The 20,230-nt window shown below is 34.3% G+C and overlaps 1 protein-coding gene across 2 annotated transcripts in view; it reads right to left on the reverse strand.

Annotated features, from left to right (window-relative positions):
- LOC117170095 (PDZ domain-containing protein 2-like) overlaps positions 1-20,230 on the reverse strand; it is a 209,531-nt gene that overhangs the window by 99,970 nt on the left and 89,331 nt on the right. The window contains exon 2 of one of the 2 annotated variants that reach the window (XM_033356618.1): positions 3,280-3,351. The exons of the other annotated variant lie outside the window; for it this stretch is intronic. The gene's annotated coding sequence lies outside the window, so the exon portion shown is untranslated. The remainder of the gene's footprint in view (positions 1-3,279; positions 3,352-20,230) is intronic. 2 annotated transcript variants of the gene reach the window in all.

Raw genomic sequence — 20,230 nt, forward strand, 5'->3', positions numbered from 1 at the left:
ACCTAGCCTAACCTAACCTCACGAAACACAATTAAACTGATTGTGTTGTCCCGTTGTGTTTGCGGTACCGTTTCATTCAGCTTCGGCTTAACCTACATAGAGATGTAACCTATCCTAACCTAACAAAACCTGACCTAACCTAACCGATTACGCTGACAACCTTGTTCTTGCGTACTTTCATATTTTGACATTAATAGCAGTAAATATCTGGAGTTTCGTAACCGCTTGTTGCTAGCATTATTCGCCTGTGTCTGTAACCAGGGCACCTCCACGTGGTGACGGTAGGTTAAGATCGAGTTAACCTATTAAATATAGCACACACATTCAAGACTGAAAACCGTACGCTTACATAGCTACACTTGTGGTTGAATTTAATTCGGCTAGGTTAGGTTAGGTCAGGTTTTGTTAGGTTAGGATAGGTTAAACCTCTTTGCAGGTTAAGCCCAAGCTGTTTCACACGGTACCGCAAACACAACGGGACAACACTATCAGTTTAATTGTGTTTCGTGAGGTTAGGTTAGGTTAGGCTAGGTTAGATTTATTTCTAGATTAGGCTCGAGTTGACCCATTCGATGTAGCACACATTTGCTACTGGGAAAATATGCTTCCAGAGCTTTACGTGTAGTTCAATAAATTTCTGTTAATTCATGATAGGTGAGGTCAGGTTCTGTTGGGTAAAGTTATGTTAAATAAGTTAATATCAGACAAGGGTTGATCCTTCACAGTTGTCGACATTTTTTTGAAGTAAAAATTTGCATCACTGGCATTATTTTGAAATTTATTTGCCTCAGTGCATGATTTTTCGTCATTTTTTGAGGTTATGGCTCAACCACGACGTGATGGGTGACTTTTGATACCAAATTTGAATTCAGCGCCCCAAAATCCATAGGAATACGTGTGTCTTGTTACCAGATCCGCACACTTTTTTGTGTGGCTGTGTAATAAAACATTTATTTAGTGTTGAGCATGTCTGAAATAATTTTTGTTCATTAAATTATAGTACCTTCTCTAGAAGTATTATATTGCATACTTTTAATTCTACAACGTTTATATTTTTTAAATAAACCAGCAGTACTAACATGAGGTCAATTTTTTAAGAAGATATTGCAAAAATAGTGCAAATTTCAATGATTTCTTACAATTTAAATAAAATATAATACAACTAATACTTTCCAACGCCCCTAATTAAAAAAAATGCATACCATATGAATATTTTTGTTAATTAAGGATAACCCAATGACGTATGAAAATATAAAACTAAGGATAGTCGATTATAATGAAACATAAAATTGCAAATATCTTTTAAAAATATATGCAGAAAAGATAAAAATATTTATATAATGACTATTTTTACGATTTACTTGATTTTTGGTGCAGACTGTGAAGCGATTTTTAAAACCCATAATCTAAAAATAATACTGAACTCTATTCTTTATTTTTGTCTTTTTCAGCACAAAATAAGTAATATCTATGAACTTGAAATGTTTAAAAAATGGTGTTCATATTATACATTTTCTCATTTTAAATTTTAATTTTGGACAGGTGTGTGCCAAGAGATTTTGCATACTTTTTTATTTATGATTACTAAATGAAGTCTTCTAATATTTTAAAACTCTGTAAAATTGTGCTTCAATGCAAGTACTTAACTAAGATAATTTTATAAAAAAGTTATTATTCAAAGCAAAAGTAGAAAATAAGTGAGACTTGAAGTGATAAACTTTTTTGTAAATACGGCTATATTCATTTGATTTTAATTTTCCAACAGACGAGATGTCTTCGAATTTTTAGTCTGTTTTCTTTCAACGCTGTAAAATGTTTATTATATTAAATTTTATTTGAAGATAGAAATAGAAAAATTACTAAAGTTTCAGTGATCTTTTAATAACTTTCTACTGATAAAACAGTGAGAAATAACATAGGATTTCAGGAAGTTACCACTGATCAAAATGTAGAGAGAATTCCAAACCGACAGGCAGTTCATTTAGAGTGAAATGAGACATCAAATTTATTTTTATAATATGCAATAATGCTAATTGAAAATCCTGTCATGCTACGAAAATTAACTTTATTTCTTTACGCTTTATTCCTTATCCATATTTTATATCCTTAAAATTTAAAAGAAGAATGATGCCTTTTTTATGTACCTATTTTCAAAATAATTTTTTCTTTTTCGTAAATCGATACTTTTGCCATAATTTGTATTTTATAATAAACATACAATTTAAAGAAAATATATTATAGAAATGATTGTCCATAATAAGTGGCTTTGGGGTAAATTGCATATTTGTATATCTCTAATTTAATCTCAATCGATTGCTTTATTGAAAATGCATTTCATTGTCATAGAATTTATTGACTCAGTGATTTTTTTCATATTACGGTCTACGAAAAATTTTCCTATTCAACCCCCTGTCTTGAATTTCAGAGATAATGAATAATAATTTCACATCCGGTACAATAAAAGACAACATTTGCTAAACTGTATGCAGTAATAAAATTATATCAATATAGCTCATTATATAAGGATTAGTTTGTCCCACAGAAGATGTCATTCTAAGAAAATAGATAGGGCACACAGGGATAAGATCGACGGGTTCACATTAATTATTCTATAAAAAGTTAATAAGGCGTGAAATTGATTAATTTCTTCTTTATTTCTAGTACCGCATTATTTTATATAAAATTTCCATGCACAATAATTATTATATTAAAAAAAAAATTAAATTATTTCTAAAAAGTTGCACTTCGTCCGCATTGAGAATTCGAATGATTCGGCTGTGTGCTTTGAACACATTTTATTTTGAAATTAGAATTTGATTGTATTATCGACCGAATTTACAGTAGAGCTACCATCCAAACATTTTCCAATTATTTTCTTGGTTGCCCTTGCCCCAATGACGAAGCCTCAATTATTGTCTAAATATAATAAATTTGGTCTTAAATTCAGTTTAATTTTCATAATTATATAGCAGAATAAATTTTTATTTACCCGAAAATAATATGTTAATATGTTCACGCTATATGTATTTTAATTAATGTTGAGAACGTAAAACTTACAACAGAGAATCTTCCACTCTTTGGTTTTGAAAACTATTTTCTGCATCATTTTTCTTTTATATCGTAATTTTTGAAGATTTTAGATCAAGTTTCTCTAATAAAATACATAATTTTATCCAAATAAGAATTAAAATGATTAAAGAATAGTAATTTTATTTGCAAAGTCGCTTTTACCCCGGCGGTCGGCCTTGCCCTAATCTATCCAATTTCAGTTCACATTACCTTTGTTATAGACGTAAAATTCAATCAAAGACAAAAGGCACCAATGTCTGCAAAAGGCTTCTCAATCTGTAACTGAAAAAACATTATTATATCAAAATTGACATCTTGTATGAATTATTGAATAAAATCAAATGGTCATCGGGTATAATTTTATTTTCACTTGCAGTTTTCTGACAGTTGAAAGATGCTTTAAATTCTTTGAGTTTTTTTTTTTGTCACCTAGCGAACACATTGAATATTTTAGGTTTATTTTACAGAAAAAAGGGGATTTAAATATATGTAGAATAAATATTCCAATTTAATTAATTTTATAATAATTAATGTCAGGTTTCTTACTCAAATATCGGCCTTAAATTAGTAAAGATTTAAATAAAATATTACTATTTAAAAAAAGGTTTGATTATGTGAAAGGAGGCACAAGTAAATCTATGTGTTGAAAAACACAACAGAGTAACAAAATAATTTCTATGAGACTAAAGTTAAGTAAGCTTTTTTCTCATAAAAAATTGTTTCTCAATGTTAAAGAACTTCTTTTCCAACTCCAAAGCCACTTTATTAGCCAAAGGAAGTGTTGAGACGAAAAGGAAGCCGTTTGGCATGGAATAGAGCCGCAGAAACAGAATGCGACAGAAAAACGAAAAGAGGGCCGCGAACAAGACTCGGTGTGAATCTCATCTTTTATTCAGCTTCCTCCTCTGGGTGTTAGTGCCGTGTGTGATTGTCGGTGCGGAAAGGTCGAATCTGTATTTGTGAAGGAACAGAGACAACGCGCCACTTAGGGTGTGAAACGGCGACATGCCATCGAATTCGAATGCTGGCATCGGGAGGATTCACTTCCAGCCATTTCAGAAACTCGAACGAGCTTCAAGCATAAAATCGTTCCCGTCCGGTATGCAACCACATTTGCCGGTCATTCGCGTTACAAATGATGCTTTTAATATTCCATCCATTGAGATTCATAATGAAAAATATATGCACAATGTTACACCGGAGGTGGGTTTGCAATTTATTTTTTGAGCTGTACTGTTCCTTGGAAAATAAAGCAATTCAAAAGAGTAAGTGTTTCTTAATTTTATGATTTTTAGCCATTTTATCTTTCATGTCCACTTTATTCCTCATGATTTCCAATTTACCATTACTTCCAATTCCTGTAAATTCCTTTTGATTCTTTCAAATCCGTATGCTTCTGTTAACTCAAAGAAGACTTATTTTAATTCGCTTATTTATTTAAGACATGTTTCAGAATTTCTATTTCGTAGTTAGATTGAATTTCTTGTTCGAGAGCGGGTGGTGGGAAAAGATAAGGTGGGTGGTGGGGAGGGGCCGTACAGATATGATAACATTAAATGTGTTATAGAAAGGAAGGGAAGAGTTGTTAGAGGGAGAAGAGATGAAAAGAGCAGAGGAGAAATAGGTATGGGGTGGCGAGAGGAAGGGAATAGATAAAACAGCTGGAAAACAGATAGGATGAGAGCGGCAAGGAGAAGTTGGAGGGGAAAAATATGTGAGTAAAAACGATAAAATGAATTGGAAAGGATGAATTTTATTTAAAAATCGAGGGAGTAGCAAGTATAAGATATGATATGAATAAAGGAAGAAGAGGTATGGTAACATGGTAGATGGAAGGGAGAGCCGAAAGGCTACTAACACAATTTCTTTGAGGTTGCCGGGAGTTCCAAAATTTCCAAGCCTTGCTCGTAAGAACACACGTGCAATTCTACAGACTCGGATAAATTCGGCGGCTTTCGAATTAATTCATCCCTACGTTCCACGCATAAGAGCGTATGTCACAATGCTCTATACTACCGCACATCTATCCACAATTAGGCCGAACATTTCTAAGATTTCTCACGAATGCTAGATTGCTGAGAGATTTCCAAGAATGCCTCCAAGAGCTCTCTTAAGATTTCCCGCCTAGCAATGTAAGATTTTTAGCGATTAGATGGTAGAAAGGAAGATAATAGATGAGGAAACAGGGACACAAGGAAAAAGCAAGATGGATAAGGTATAAAGAATAAGGCAGAGGATAAAATAAGATGGCTGGGGAAAAGGGATAAATATTGAGAAAGCAATAATCTCGCAATGCGAGAAAGCAAAATCAAGAGGGGTGAAAATAGGGGGAAAAGGATGGGAACAGGGTATCCGATAAAATAGGTAGGGGGAAGAAATAGGACATGAAGACTGGGGAAGTAGTGGAAGTTGGGTATGGTACGAGTCAGGAGGGGTATTTAACATGATCGTAAAAGGAGAATGGTATGGTTTCGATAGGAAGGAAGTAATTATAGGCCTACGGAGTGAGGGAGAAAAATAGTAGAAAGATGGATGATGGATGGGGAAATATAGGGGAGTAAAAAATAAGAGGCAGGACCGAGGTGATGAGTAAAGGGTAACCAGGGAGCGGGAGAGGACATAGCTTAACTTGAGAGGTGATAAGTTAAAAGAAAAGGGATAAGGGAACAAAAGGGGAGAGTAAGAGGCGAAAAATGGTAATAAGACTGAGAAAGAGGTGATTATTGAGAGCAAAGTAGGGTGCAGAGAAAGGGAGTAGGAAGATGATAAGACGAGGAAGAAGGAATCATTAGAGAAATCTGATATCTTCTAGCTAGGGTAATAATGTTTTTCTTCATACATTTAGTAGCGTCTGAAAAACTTTTAAACCCTTTATAATGATACTATACGTCATCTTAAAAAACGATTTACATTTTCAAAAATAAACAAAAGGAATCATACATTATTTCTATATGCTTAAAAAAAAATTAGTTCTTAGCAAACTTTACAAGCAGCAATTTTCCTTAAATGGTACCGAGACTAAATTTGTTCTTGGAGAATAGACTGAATCCATCAATTAGATTTAACAAGGATATTGGCAAACGACAAACAAGCATAACTAACAGAATTTTGCGCAAGCTTCTATTTTAACCAGACGAATAGTATAACGATCATATCTCGTAAAGAGAGGTAAGCAAGGTCTATCGATTCGTCGGAAAATTAGAGGTTGGTTTCTCCCATTAGAGAACCACCCCTTCAACCAAATATGAGTTGAATACCTATATCATTCTCGGTTTCTCTTGGCTTTACAACATCACTCGGCATTTGCTAAAGGAAATTATTACGGCATTTAGGATCTAATTGGCCCGTCAACGACTCGTTATCCATCCCTCGTCCTCATTCCTCCAACGGTTCTTATTCCGTTTTCTGGACTGGGGACCGTGACAGCTGGTAGGTTGGCACCGCGACTGATCCACGCGATCGTCCGCGATGTTTTATTTATCGTTATCCGTCCACGATCTCGTCGCAAATTAAACGTCGCATCACCTACAGCCTGCTCGTCCTTGTTATATTGATTCGTAATGCTCGCTTTAAAAGCAAACTGGCTTGAATACGTGCCTCATGCGAACTGATTACAAAGCCTCACTTGGTAAACAAAGTCACCGAGCTTTCACATTCAATGCAGTCACATTGAGTTCATTTATCTAACGATTCACAAATTCTATCTCCGCTTCATTGCAGGTCAATATTTATAAAGCTATTATCGCTGGAATTTTGTATTTGAATTTCTTAACTATTTTTAATGTCTCTTGCTGCACAATAAAAACTGCAATATTACTTGAAAAAGATTTTTTGGTTATATTCTACTAATAACCAACGAAAGAGCGCATAATTAAACTTCCTTTAGATTTACCCTTGCTGAAAAGCCCTTGCTTCAGATGGCACCAACATCTCATGTATTTTTAAATCTTTTGAACCCCAAATTTTTGAAGGCACACAAATTAACGCAAGTAAAATCAAAATGATGACGTTCCAACGACAGTGTGAGAAAACCATATGCAATATTGTCTTAAATGATGAGATTATAGAACAGGTTGGTAAGTACGTATATGTTGATAGCCTATTTACTAGTGGCGGAAAGACAGATGGGGAGTTAGATAGGCGTATAAACGAGGGTAAAAAGGTTATTGGTAGAGCAGTGTTAATTATCAGAAGTAAAAAAATATCAACTAAAGCTAACATGGCAATACAATAAAATATCGAATGCAATGAAACTCTTCAATAGACCTTGCGAAAATTGACGCTGCACCGTAGGTAGGTGTAAGGCAGGAGCTGCGCGGGTTGCGGGGTATTTACGGTTGCCACTCAGGCGAGTACTCAGACGTGAACAAACAAAAGCGGAGCGGGCTATAATAAGTTAGTCCCCACTCATCGCCAGCCCCAAAATCGGCGCTGTAGAAGAGTTTCACTGTAATTCCATGTTTGTACTGACATACTCTACGGTAGCGAGACATGGACCTATTAAGAAAAGCATAAGAGTAAAATTAACGCGATGAACATGAAATTACTGAGCATAATATGCAGGAAAACTCTGATGGATAAAGTGAGTAACGAGATAATCCTCAAAGAATGTGGTGCAGAAGAGGCGCTAGTAGATACATGGGAAAGAAATTCTTTGAGATGGTTTGGGCGTGTTGGGAGAACGAAAAATGAAAGAATAAGGAAACAAGTGTATCAAAGTAATATAAATGACAGTGTGTCCAGAGACAGACCGCAGAAAGAATAATTAGAATGTGTGAATGAGACCCTAATTAGAAGTGACATAAGAAGCCACAGAAACACGAGGGCTTGCATGAAAAAATGCATGCACATGAAGAAAGCTTAAGAAATATGCTAAGGCCGAAAAGTGTTGCGACAAATAGTTAATAAAAAAAAGTGTCAGTAGAGTAAATGACGCCCGAAACAGAAGACCTTGGATACTAATAGGCCCGAGTGGGGAACCTCACATGACGACTTTGTGAGCCTCTTCACTGGGGGAGATTGCTAGAGAAATTGATCAGTAACCTGGGTCGGAGCAGTGTTGCGGAACGAACGTGTTACTTAAATCAATAACACGATAATTCTAGATTAATCTAAAAAAAATGCATACCTCCTCCCACACATTACTCCCTTTCTCGCCGAGTGAGTAACGCCTATCCCGAAAGGAAAATGATTTAACGGTATATACACCATATTTGGTTGAGCTGCAACATTTAGGATCAGCCGTTCACAGGGGAAACTAGGGGTACGAAATGTTGCAGGCAATCATGTTTTTTGATGATATGTTTTTGATCAGGGTGAGAGCATGCGAAATTTATGTTAATTTTGTTGAACTACTGGTCCTTTATTATTACAAGAAAATTCATATCGCTTTCGTGGTGCAAGTTATTCTGTTTCTTCTGTACACACAAGCGCTTTTGATATTACAAATAAAATAATATAGTTTAAAACCCAGGAGTGAAAGCTTCAAATAGATCATGTATGTCTGTCTGTAAACACGATAACTTTTGAACAAATTAATCTATCAGATTGCCCTTTGGTACACTCGTTTAGTGTCCTAAACTAAAGGTCAAATTCGTTAGCCAGCCATTTCGGATGCAAGTTCAAAAAGTGGGCACATTTTGAACATTTTTGAGACCACTTTTTTCATAATTAAAAAATTCTCTGTACGGTTATTCATGGTACTCAACAAGTTGAACAATTTATCCTTATGACTTTTTTCAAAAAATTAAAAATTACCAGAGTTATAGCATTTACAAAATACAAAATAATGAAAAATCCAAAAATTACATTTTTCGGCCAAACTGTGTAAAATACGGTAAAAAATATATACACAAAAATTGTGCATTTATAAAAGATCTACAAATTTGTTATTAACCACTTTTTGATAGGATGCGTTTTTTTGGCTTTAATCATGAAAAGCGTCATTAACAGTAGAAAAAATATCTGCCTGCTGCGTAGGGCATTCTTATCACAACTTTTGTCTTTGAAATTCTTTTTCGTCTCGTGTGTGGGGTTTCAAAAAATTTAACTTTTCATGTTTTTGATGCTGTTTTTTATGATTTAAACTAAAAACAGAAACATTGAAAAAATTATTCGTGACAAATAAATAATTTTTACATTCTCGTCAGGGAAGGTATCAGATATTTGTAATATTTAACAACCAACCCCCTCCTCCCAGTTTTTGTCAAATGTCCACGTTTTGAGACGCCCTGTATGTATTTATGTTGATAATTCCACCTTTAGTTTTAAAAAGTTTGTGCAGAAAGATCGAGCGCGTAGCGCGAAGTAAATACAATATCAAGCGCGAAGCGCGAGGTAAATACATTAACGAGCGAAAGCGCGAGACAAATATATTATGGCTTCAAAACAAAATTAATCTTACGAAAAAGCTTTCAAAATATAGTTTTTGACAAAAAAAGAGCATTATATAGCAATAAATTCCTTCAAATAAAATAAATATATAGGTAACATATTGAATTCAATATAAAAAACTTTATAGTCCTAATATTTCAAGTCCAAGTATACAGCATTTTCCACAAAATAGTTGAAATTTCAACTGAGAGATGAATTTTCAAGTTAAAAGTCGAATGATTAAGAAAATAGTTGACTTTTTAATAAAATAATTGAATTCATAAACAAAAAGTTCAATTTTTAACCGAAAAGTGAAATTTTAAATAAAATAAGATTCAACTTCAACTTAAATCAGTTGCATTGACAACCGAACAGTTAATTTTTGACACAAACGGACACATTTTTTTAAGTACAATTGAATTTTCAGCAAAAATGAATGGTGATTGATGAATTCATCAAGAGTGATGAATTTAAACTATAAAAGGATGACTTTTTTTACCATAAAAGATGAATTTTCAATTTCAAAAGACAAATTTTTTATCCAAAACAACGAATTTTAGAAAAATAGTTGAATTTTCCACCAAAAGAAAGATTACTTTTTAACCAATTAATTTAATTTTTAACTGATAAAGACAAATTTTTAAATAAATAGTTTAATTTTTAACCAAACAGTTGAATATTTTAACCAAAAAGACCAATTTTGTGGAAGTAATTAAAATTAAGTCTTTGTTTCTTGCACGTCCCTGATACCTATTCGTAAGTGTGTACAAATTAACTCCGATAATAAAAATTCTTGGATTAAAAAAATTAAATAAAAAATCGTAAGAAACACAAACATTTTTCTATTAAATTTTAATTAAAACAAAAGTTTTACAGACGCAGTAAATAGTGTTTAAAAATTAAAATCCTACTAATTTTTTAGTGCTGCTAAACTATATTTATCAGCATATACTTAACTAAATAAATGCAATTTCTTAAGAACTAAGAAATCATAATTAATATTTCACAAAAATATTCTCCATCGAATAAGTAATGATTTAACCAATCCATGACTATTAATTACCCATAATATATGGATTTTCATCATTATTCGCGTGAAATATTCTCGATAGATGTAAACGACTTCGATTAGTATAAATACCAGGTATACTTAAAAAATCTCTGACATGAGTGGGTTTACAATGATTATTTTAGAATTTAATGTAAATATCGCAATCTGGAAGTCATGTAGGAATTGTAATTTATTTCTTTAATGCAGGGACAGCCTTCGAGTGAAAATGCATGCGTGAGTCTTCGATACAAGGACTCGTTTCGCGCTTCGTATTACAGCAGTCGAATTAACGACCGAATTAAGCATCGTTTCACTGGAATTACGGAATTGCGGCATGGTAATATTTTAAGATTTTGCCGCGGTTAATGTAAAGTAATGAGGTGAGATAAGGCGGCTCTTGCAAAGTTGGGGCCCGCGAGGCCCACACACGACAAATACGTGTGTGTGGGGCCCGCATTTACTGGTATTTTTCACATTCGCCTGGAGAAATTATTGCCACAAGCTATGCTCACATACTGTGACCAAGCGAGGCCTTAGTGAAGGATCTAAACGTTTTTCAGTATAGAATTCGAGCAAGTAATATTTTCGTATTAGAATATAAATGTAGTAAAAACATCTCACAGAAAAAAATATCCCTCAACGAACTCAAAATGAATTACTTTTTAAAATTATTATCATACCATTGCGCACTGTTCCAACCCAGATTACTGATCAATCTCTCTAGCAATCACCTCAAGTGGAGAGCCTCACAAAGTAATCATGTGAAGCTCTCCACTCTGGCCCATTAGTATCCAAGATCTTTTGTTTCGGACAGCATTAACTCTTCTGGTACTCTTAATGATGCATTTCTTATAAACTATTTGTCGCCACAATTTTCTGTCCTGACAGCACTCTTTAGCTTCCTTTAAATCCATACATTTTTTCATGTAAGTTCTTGTGTTTCTATAACTCCTTATGTCTCTTCTAATTAGGCTCTGATTTGCTCATTCTAACCATTCTTTCGGTGGTCTGCCCCTGGGACACTGCCATTTACTTTAACTTGATACGATTGTTTCGTTACCCGTTCATTTGTCATCTCAACATGCCTAAACCATCCCAAAGATTTCTTTCACATTGTCAACTAGTGCGCAGGAATTTCAAGTTAACCACGTTAATGGGGTTTTCTTCAGCCGTTGACAGCGCTGTGGGCCACGCATCCCTTTTGCTCGCATATTTTGAAATGACATAACTAAAAATGCCTAATTAGACAATCAAAAAGGAAGTCACATGAAGTATTTACAAAAATTCTCGACGATATTTTTAAAGTGTCGACGAAGTTTCTTTGTCAAATAGATTTCGATTTTTCCAGGTGTTTGAGCAACATGCGGGTAACATAACTCCACTTTCTGTTTTGGTCGAATGTTTGCCATAAGCCAAGATAATAGTTAGATGTTGCTCGATTAACAATAGGCTATTTAAATAATATAAGTTATGAACCAGAACGATTTTGCGATACGAAATGTTTACTGCAGTCGTTCAGTTAAAAGATGAATCGTGAATTGCGACGTAGAGAAGCTTCATTATAAAAATTGAGAAAAAAGGATGTACAGTAAAACCGATATCTTTTTTTTGTTGGTTCTGGAGCTATTTTTCCACTCTTCATAAATACATTGTATGAAGAATAATTACATTATGTGTGCTGAATTAGCTGCGTAGCCAAGATTTTTTTTCTGGAGGGGCTTCGATTTTTTCGGAGGGGCTTCGGGTTTATGTTTAAGAAAAGAGTGTGAGAAAAGGGAATAGAATAATAAAAATTATTATTTTCGAGGAGGGGGAGCTTGAGCTCCCCAAGCTCCCCCACCTGGCTATACCGCTGTGCTGAATAAAGAATTTTGTTTTAATTTAGATTAAACTACTACGACGAAAATAATAATTTTTGAAGTTCCTTCATTTCGTATAATACAAATGATAGACGAATCCCGGGTTTATTGAATTACAAAACGAAATTAACAGTAACATTTGAAAATAGCTAAATGCAGTATCAAATTGGACAAAAAACCAATGAGAAAGCTTAGGCTTTCTATAAGAAAACAGGATTCTTCTGTCGACTGCATTATCCGAAATGAAGTTACAGCTTCCATAATTACGATTTTCATCGTAGTGGTTTAATCTGAAATAAACATAGCTAACATAGCAAGAATAGCTCCAAAACCTGAAAACTAAACTTACCGGTTTTATTATAGATTTTTTTGTACATTTTCATAATGAAGCATCTCTACGTCGCAACTCGCAATTGATCTTTTAATTGGACCAATGCAGTAAACATTTCTTTTCGTACAATTGTACTTGTCTATAAATTATATTTTTTAAATAGCCCATTCTTAATCGAGCAATACACAACTGTCAACTTGACACATTACAACCATCCGAACAAAATGAAAAGTGAGGTTATCTTGCGCATGTTTCTCACTATCCTGCAAAAATCAAAACCTATTTACTACAAAAACTATCACGACACTTTAAATCATCGTTGCAAATTTTTTTCAAAATTTGATTTGATTTCCCTTTTTTATTATCTAGTGAAATATTTTCAGTTATTATGCCATTTCAAAATACGCGCGTAAAAGTTATCTGTGATCAACAGCTTTCTTAACGGCTCAAACAAACCCGAATTTACTCGTATCCCTTTCTTGATAGATCTAGGTCTCGCTACCGTGCAATACAGTCTTTATAAATAAAGAATTATGCATTGCCCTTTTAGCTTTACTTAAGATATTTATAATTCTGATAATGGACCCTGCTCTACCTACAACCTTCTGCCTCTCTTTTATACGCCGATCTAACTCCCTATCTATCTTTCCGTGACTAGTAAATAGGCTACAAAAATAAACGTACTTAGAAACTTCTTATATTTTCTCTCATCATTTAAGACAATGATGCATATGGTTTTCTCACCCATTCCTTAAAACACCATAATTTTTATTATATCCACATTAATTTAAATTTTGAAGCGAACGCTAACCCACGCAATCAACTGTCTCGATACCCACACCTTCTTCATCGAAGAGGGACATTCTTAGACACTTGTCCATGAGTATAATAAATATCCATGAATATATAACATGCATAATATCGAACCAGTCACTCAGTTTCCCATAAACCGCTACACTCGTTTTGAAACCAGCATACATTTACAGAAAAAACGAGGGTTTCCATTAGAACCATTTTTTGGCTCCAAATGAGCTGCAACAAAAATGAACCTCACTTGCTGAAAAGGCACCCAAAATGATAAATAAGCTCTAAATTCTATCTCAGTTGGGATTCTAAAGGATCCCAATTGTAATTGAACCTACCATATTTACACAGAACCTATTTTTCGCTTTGCCTACTTCGACATCTTCTTTATTAATAACGTGAATTTTACCTTAAAGCACCCATATTATCAAACTCGGATGGATATAATTTAATGAAGATAATTAAAGTAAAAAATACTAACGCAATTAAAATTTTCAAGTGTGCTCTAAAGGAATACTTTTGGCTCTCTACAGGAATCTATTGGAACTCTAGTTCAAAACTATACCAACTTTTATTTGAGCCGCAACTTTTGTGAATTCCCAGTTTTTTCGGTGTATTTTTATTATTTATAGGAGCCATCCACTGACTCCGTACTCTCTCAGGACTTCCCGAAGTTGACATCTATGCACCTTGTCAATCGCTTTTTCTAGGTCAACAAATGCGTGGAAAAATAGTCTCCTTACTCTAAAATTTTTTATGTGATCTGTCTCAAACTAAATACTTGATCTTTACATAGTCTTCCTGATATAAATTCAGTTTGAACTTCCAATATATACATATATTACATTTATATATTTTAGCATATCAGCGTTAATACTATCTATACTAGCAGTTTAAGCATTTTTTGAGTGCTTAAATATATCCCTAATTCCAAAAGGACATACTTTCTCAATTGGGATTTCTACCTATCGTGTTCTATAGCTTCACCTACTAATAATTCCTTGGAAGAGTCAAAGCGTCTAGTATCCCGTATGTACCATATAGCATTTCTCCCTTGTTATTTCTCTTGCAGCCTATCTCTGTACTTTTACCTCACTTCATATTGATCAACGCCTATTTATAAAAAAGGTTCTTGCTTCTTTCAAAGTCATTTAGCATTTTCATCTCTTCTTCTGTTCTTATTTTATCTTTACTTTCCACCACGCGTCACCAGACATTATTCCTACAACCGCAGTACTACACACTCCAGTCGCATTCTTAGCAATGACATCCCGAATCACAGTCAATGCGTTCTCTATATCTATGTTATTTATTAGCAACTTTCAAGTGGCCTCATCTATACGTTCATTGGTCCTATTTTGACAATCTATTCGCACGTTTGGGTTTCTGTGTAAATTCTCAATTTTGGTTCGGGTTTATTTCGTTTTTTGGTCCTCTTTCTTCTCCATTCCTGACCTAAGTCTATTTTGGAGTACATGGAAAAAATATAAACGTAAAAAATTCACGAACTAGTAGCTGGGTCTCGGATATGAGAAAAATTCATTGGACACTGATGTAATTTCGTAAATAATCTGCGAATTTTGAGGAAGAATTGACGAACTCGATATGACAAATCTAAAACCGCTCATAACTTTTTTCCGTAAATAATTACAAAAATATCATGAGTAATTGGGAAAAGTTTCTCAGAGCACTCAAGAGCTTGCCCGACAAATCCGGGAACTAGGACGTAGGTTCGTCTTTACGTGGTCCGCACACACTCTCAGCCACCCGCTCGGTGCGTATGTGCACACGTATGTGGATTGAATTCGTCGGATGAGTAGCTAGAATTTTTATAATACCTAAATTGTCCTGCGTCGATGGCTGCGCGTGTTTACGCACTCATGGTTTATATTTAGAAACTATCGAGTTCGAGGTTTCAAACCCTCAGAGTTGTGCGAATTTATAAACATAAATTAAATCGCACAAATCAAAATTTTCCCTTCTTACATTCAAACTTGGTGCCTCGTAATTCTCTTACTTTAAGATCATTCATCCCTCCAGCATTCCAAACAGCCAGCATTCATTCAACCCCTGAGACTTGACCTTTACCTTTACCGGGTACGCTTCTTTTGCCAATCAAAGTTTCATTTCATTCCGAGGCTATTTTATTATTTGTATTATTCATTGTTTAAACTTCATGTCCAACAACCACCTTTATACGAGAAATTTATTTTGCGAATGGAAATCAGATCCAGTTTAAGTGTTAGTCCTTGTATGGTGAAAACTCTAGTTATAACGTCAGTCCAACTAAACTTCGGTTAGTCGAGGGGAAGTGTGAGGACAGAACTGGAACCGAAAGTCAAAATTTGGTTTTTGTAAATTGAATCCTAAAATCAAAGAGTTTCGTGAACATTGCGGTTCACATCTTCAGGGCTGACCTGAAACTGAGGTATCAGGTCATATTGTTCTTAGGTATACTCTCTACGATGCCTGTGATTGGCCGGAGCGCCCACCGTGGGGACTGGTCGAACTTGATTGGCCAATCAAGTCTTTTTTAAAAAATCCGGGAGAACGAAAAGCCAAATCGGATTGGTATTATATCCATTGTCCTTATTGATGTTATTAGGGTGTTTTAAGATTTCGATTGCTTCTCTATGTTTTCTTGTAAATTTGTTGTGTGTTTTTGCAATGACTGTTGTTTCATCAAATAAAATGTTATGTCCTGTTTCAATATGATGTTCAGCTAGAGTCGATTGCGTGAAATGTTTTAGCCTGACTTTACCCTCATGCTCCTTAATACGCTGGCTCACCGCTCTCCCGGTTTCACCAATATAGAATTTGCCACAAGAACAAGGGATTTGATATACTCCTGGATCACTGAGGGGTGTCTTTTTATCTTTAGGGTTATTTAGTAGTTGTCCAATTTTCGAAGGTGGTTTAAATATGGTTTGGATGTTGTGTTTGTTGAGAATTCTTCCTATTTGTTTTGTGACACCTTGCATGTAGGGTAGGGTGGTGGTCATTTTTCTCTCTTTTTCTTTCGTAGGTTGTGTTGACTTGCTTTTTTGAGTGTTGTTTCTTATTTCTTTATCAAGTTGTTTGTTTGTGTAATCTTTCTGTATTAGGATTTGTTTAACATTTGGTAATTCATTTTGTAAGTTATCTTTATCCGTTATGAAGACAGCTCTGTATACAAGAGAAATGATGACCGATTGTTTTTGAGATAGTTGATGGTGGGAGGACGCATGTAGATATCTGTTTGTATGCGTGGCTTTTCTGAAAACTTCATCTCCTAATGTGTAATCAGATTTTTTGTAAACTAATAAGTCCAAGAAAGGCAATTTTCAGTTTTGTTCTATTTCCATGGTGAACTAGATATTAGGATGTAATTGATTGATAAAATCGAAAAACTTATTTAGTTCATCTCGCCCATGTCGCCAGATGACAAATGTGTCATCAACGTAACGGAACCAGAATTCTGGTTTAAGTTTGGCTTGGTTGAAGATTTTAGTTTCTAGATGCTCCATAAAGACATTGGATATTACAGGTGAGATTGGAGATCGTTGGGGTAAAAAAAATGTTGTACTTAGCAAACTGAAAAATGTAAAAAAAAGTCCGGATTTTCGGGTATATTTAAGAACAGTCAAGTTTAGAGCGTTATTTCTTATACAAGGGGCGATGGGGAAAATTTCAAAAAAATTCATGAATATGAGGAGAACCGTTGTGAACCAGTTGCAGTTGAGAAATTTGAAAAATAATAAAAATTGTTGCTTAAAAGTACAAAAATGTGCAACTATATTATCTTCAGTTCTAATACAAATATTAAAGCGATTCAAACTGCAAACTGTAATGGATAGGCTCCATTTATTTTCAGTCACCCGTAAGGATGTGTTAGTCTTATTACAAAATAATCATACAAAAATAATCATGATAAATAAAATTTGTTTTGTCGGTCCCTTCACCTTTGATTTTAAAAGGTCTGTGCCCAAATGCGGAAGAAATGCAAAGACTGAGCGCGGAGTACGATTTCCTTCAGTCGCGTGCCGTAGGAGTGCTTAAACTCTCGAGCTAAGCTTTTTTAACGAAAGAGAATGCATAATCACAAGCATTTTTTTTTTGACTGAGTAGTTAAGCTTCAAAGACAGATGCCTATAGTTTTCTCGCCGATAGTAGTTTGGCAGCGAGGAAGCGTGCTAGGTTGTAAGTTGGTGAGTTTATTGCGCTGACGATCGGTCTGAGTGGAATGTTTTCTTTGTGGATTTTTGGGAGCCCGTAAACTTTTGGAGAGATGGGATTAGTAGATATTAACTTAGTTATCGTTTGGCTGTCAAGTTTAAAGTTTTTGAGAAGAGTTTTTGTTTTACTGACTATTGTCTTTATGGGGTCCTTTTTAAGTTTTTTGTATGTATCTTCAGTTAGAAGGTCCATGATTTAGTTGTTATAGTCTTCTTTAATCATCATTAATATTGTGTTGCCTTTGTCTGCGGGTAATATTATAATATCTTTATTTTGATTGAGTTCTTTATTTGTGTTTTTTTCCTGTTTTGTTAAGTTTGAGGAGGGAACTTGAACTTGGCGTAAAATGTTGGCCGTCCTACGTCGTATGTCATTCGCTTTAAGGGTGGAAAGGCATATATTGTGGATTCTAAATTGCTGATTATTTCTTCTTTCGGGATTTTCCATGGAGTTACAGCAAAATTATGTCCTTTAGATAAGGCTGAGGGTATTTGATAGGAAAAGGTGAAGTTTAAATAGTTTTTTAGAGGTATGGTGCAAAAGAAATTTGGTATGCTGTATTCTTTCTTTCACGAGAAGTAAACTTGCATTATGCAGAATCGATTTGGATTTACATGTTCCCAAATTATTTTTCAGTTGTAAGAATTTTGGGGCGATTTTGTTGTCCCTGCACCATTTCAAAAAAGCTAAGGATGTTAGTAGCTTACCTTCAGAAGTCCTGAGCTTACTAAAGGTATTGGTTTTAGTCAGCCCTTAAGATGTGAACTGCAATGTTCACGAAACGTCGGCAAACAATTCGTAGTTTTTTACACGAGTGAAACCCGAAATATCTCTTTTTATCAAAATGAATCATCGTGAAAGCATAAAATCTATTATTAAGGAACTCTACGGGGAGAATATTTTTACTAAAACCAACACCTTTAGTAAGCTCAGAACTTCTCAAGGTAAGCTACTAACATCCTTAGCTTTTTTGAAACGGTGCAGGGACAACAAAATCGTCCCAAAATTCTTACAATTGAAAAATAATTTGGGAACATCTAAATCCAAATCGATTCTGCATAATGCAAGTTTACTTCTCGTGAAAGAAAGAATACAGCATACCAAATTTCTTTTGCACCCTACCTCTAAAAAACTATTAAAACTTCACCTTTTCCTATCAAATACCCTCAGATTTGACATTTGGTCCAAATTGGACCGCATATCGTTTGACCAATCCCAACGGATTAAAAACCTTTCCACCCAAAAAAAAACAAAATTTGACAAATTACTTCCAGTAAAGCAAACTCAACTAACAAATACAGTAAAAAACATCTCTAACTACCCTCTCAACAATGAAATGATTTCAGCCTTATCTAAAGGACATAATTTTGCTGTAGCTCCATGGAAAATCCCAAAAGAAGAAATAATCAACAATTTAGAATCCACAATATATGCCCTTCCACCCTTAAAGCGAATGACATACGACGTAGGACGGCCAACATTTTACGCCAAGTTCAAGTTCCCTCCTCAAACTTAACAAAACAGGAAAAAACCGCAATTAAAGAACTCAATCAAAATAAAGATATTATAATATTACCCGCAGACAAAGGCAACACAATATTAATGATGAGTAAAGAAGACTATAACAACAAAATCATGGATCTTCTAACTAACGATACATACAAAAAACTTAAAAAGGACCCCACAAAAACAATAGTCAGTAAAACAAAAACTCTTCTCAAAAACTCTAAACTTGACAGACAAACAATATCTAACTTAATACCTACTAATCCCATCTCTCCAAAACTTTACGGGCTCCCAAAAATCCAAAAAGAAAACATTCCACTCAGACCGATCGTCAGCGCAATAAACTCACCAACTTACAACCTAGCACGCTTCCTCGCTGCAAAACTACTATCGGCGAGAAAACTATAGGCCTGCCTTTGAAGCTTAACTACCTCAGTCAACAAAAAATGCTAGCGCAACAAAAAAATAGTCAGTTGAAAGCTGAAAGTGTTCTATGTTGATGAACTCGAAGACGTTAATGTAAAAAAAAATTTGTGCTTAGTAGACTGAAAAATGTAAAAAAAGTAAGGATTTTCGGGTACATTTAAGAACAGTTCTTGTTTGTTCTTTTGCTTAAAAGAAAAAATCGTAATTTTGAATTAATGTTAATTTTCGAAAGCTCATGTTATGCCTTAAAAGATGATTTATAATTCTATTCGTTTCGTGTCTATCGAAATTATATGATACAGAATAATAATTCTCTGTTCACTGTACAGTTATTTATTTTGCAAATGCCTTTACATTTGAAAACATAATCAATAATCATGTGCTTCTATCATTAACAAAAAAAAATCATTAACAATACGTTAATATATGTTTAAAGACGTACTCGATGAAAAAAATTCAAAGATGCACTCTCTAAATTTAAATCAATGATAATTTTAATTACAGTCTGTCAAGTTAAAGCGTGGGTGGCTTTACTCGCAGTCGGTAAGGTGTATCGACATAATTTTGGTGTCAAAATATTAAGAAGAGCTCCCTCTT

Source organism: Belonocnema kinseyi, chromosome 3, assembly GCF_010883055.1.
Source record: "Belonocnema kinseyi isolate 2016_QV_RU_SX_M_011 chromosome 3, B_treatae_v1, whole genome shotgun sequence".
Lineage (NCBI taxonomy): Eukaryota > Metazoa > Arthropoda > Insecta > Hymenoptera > Cynipidae > Belonocnema > Belonocnema kinseyi.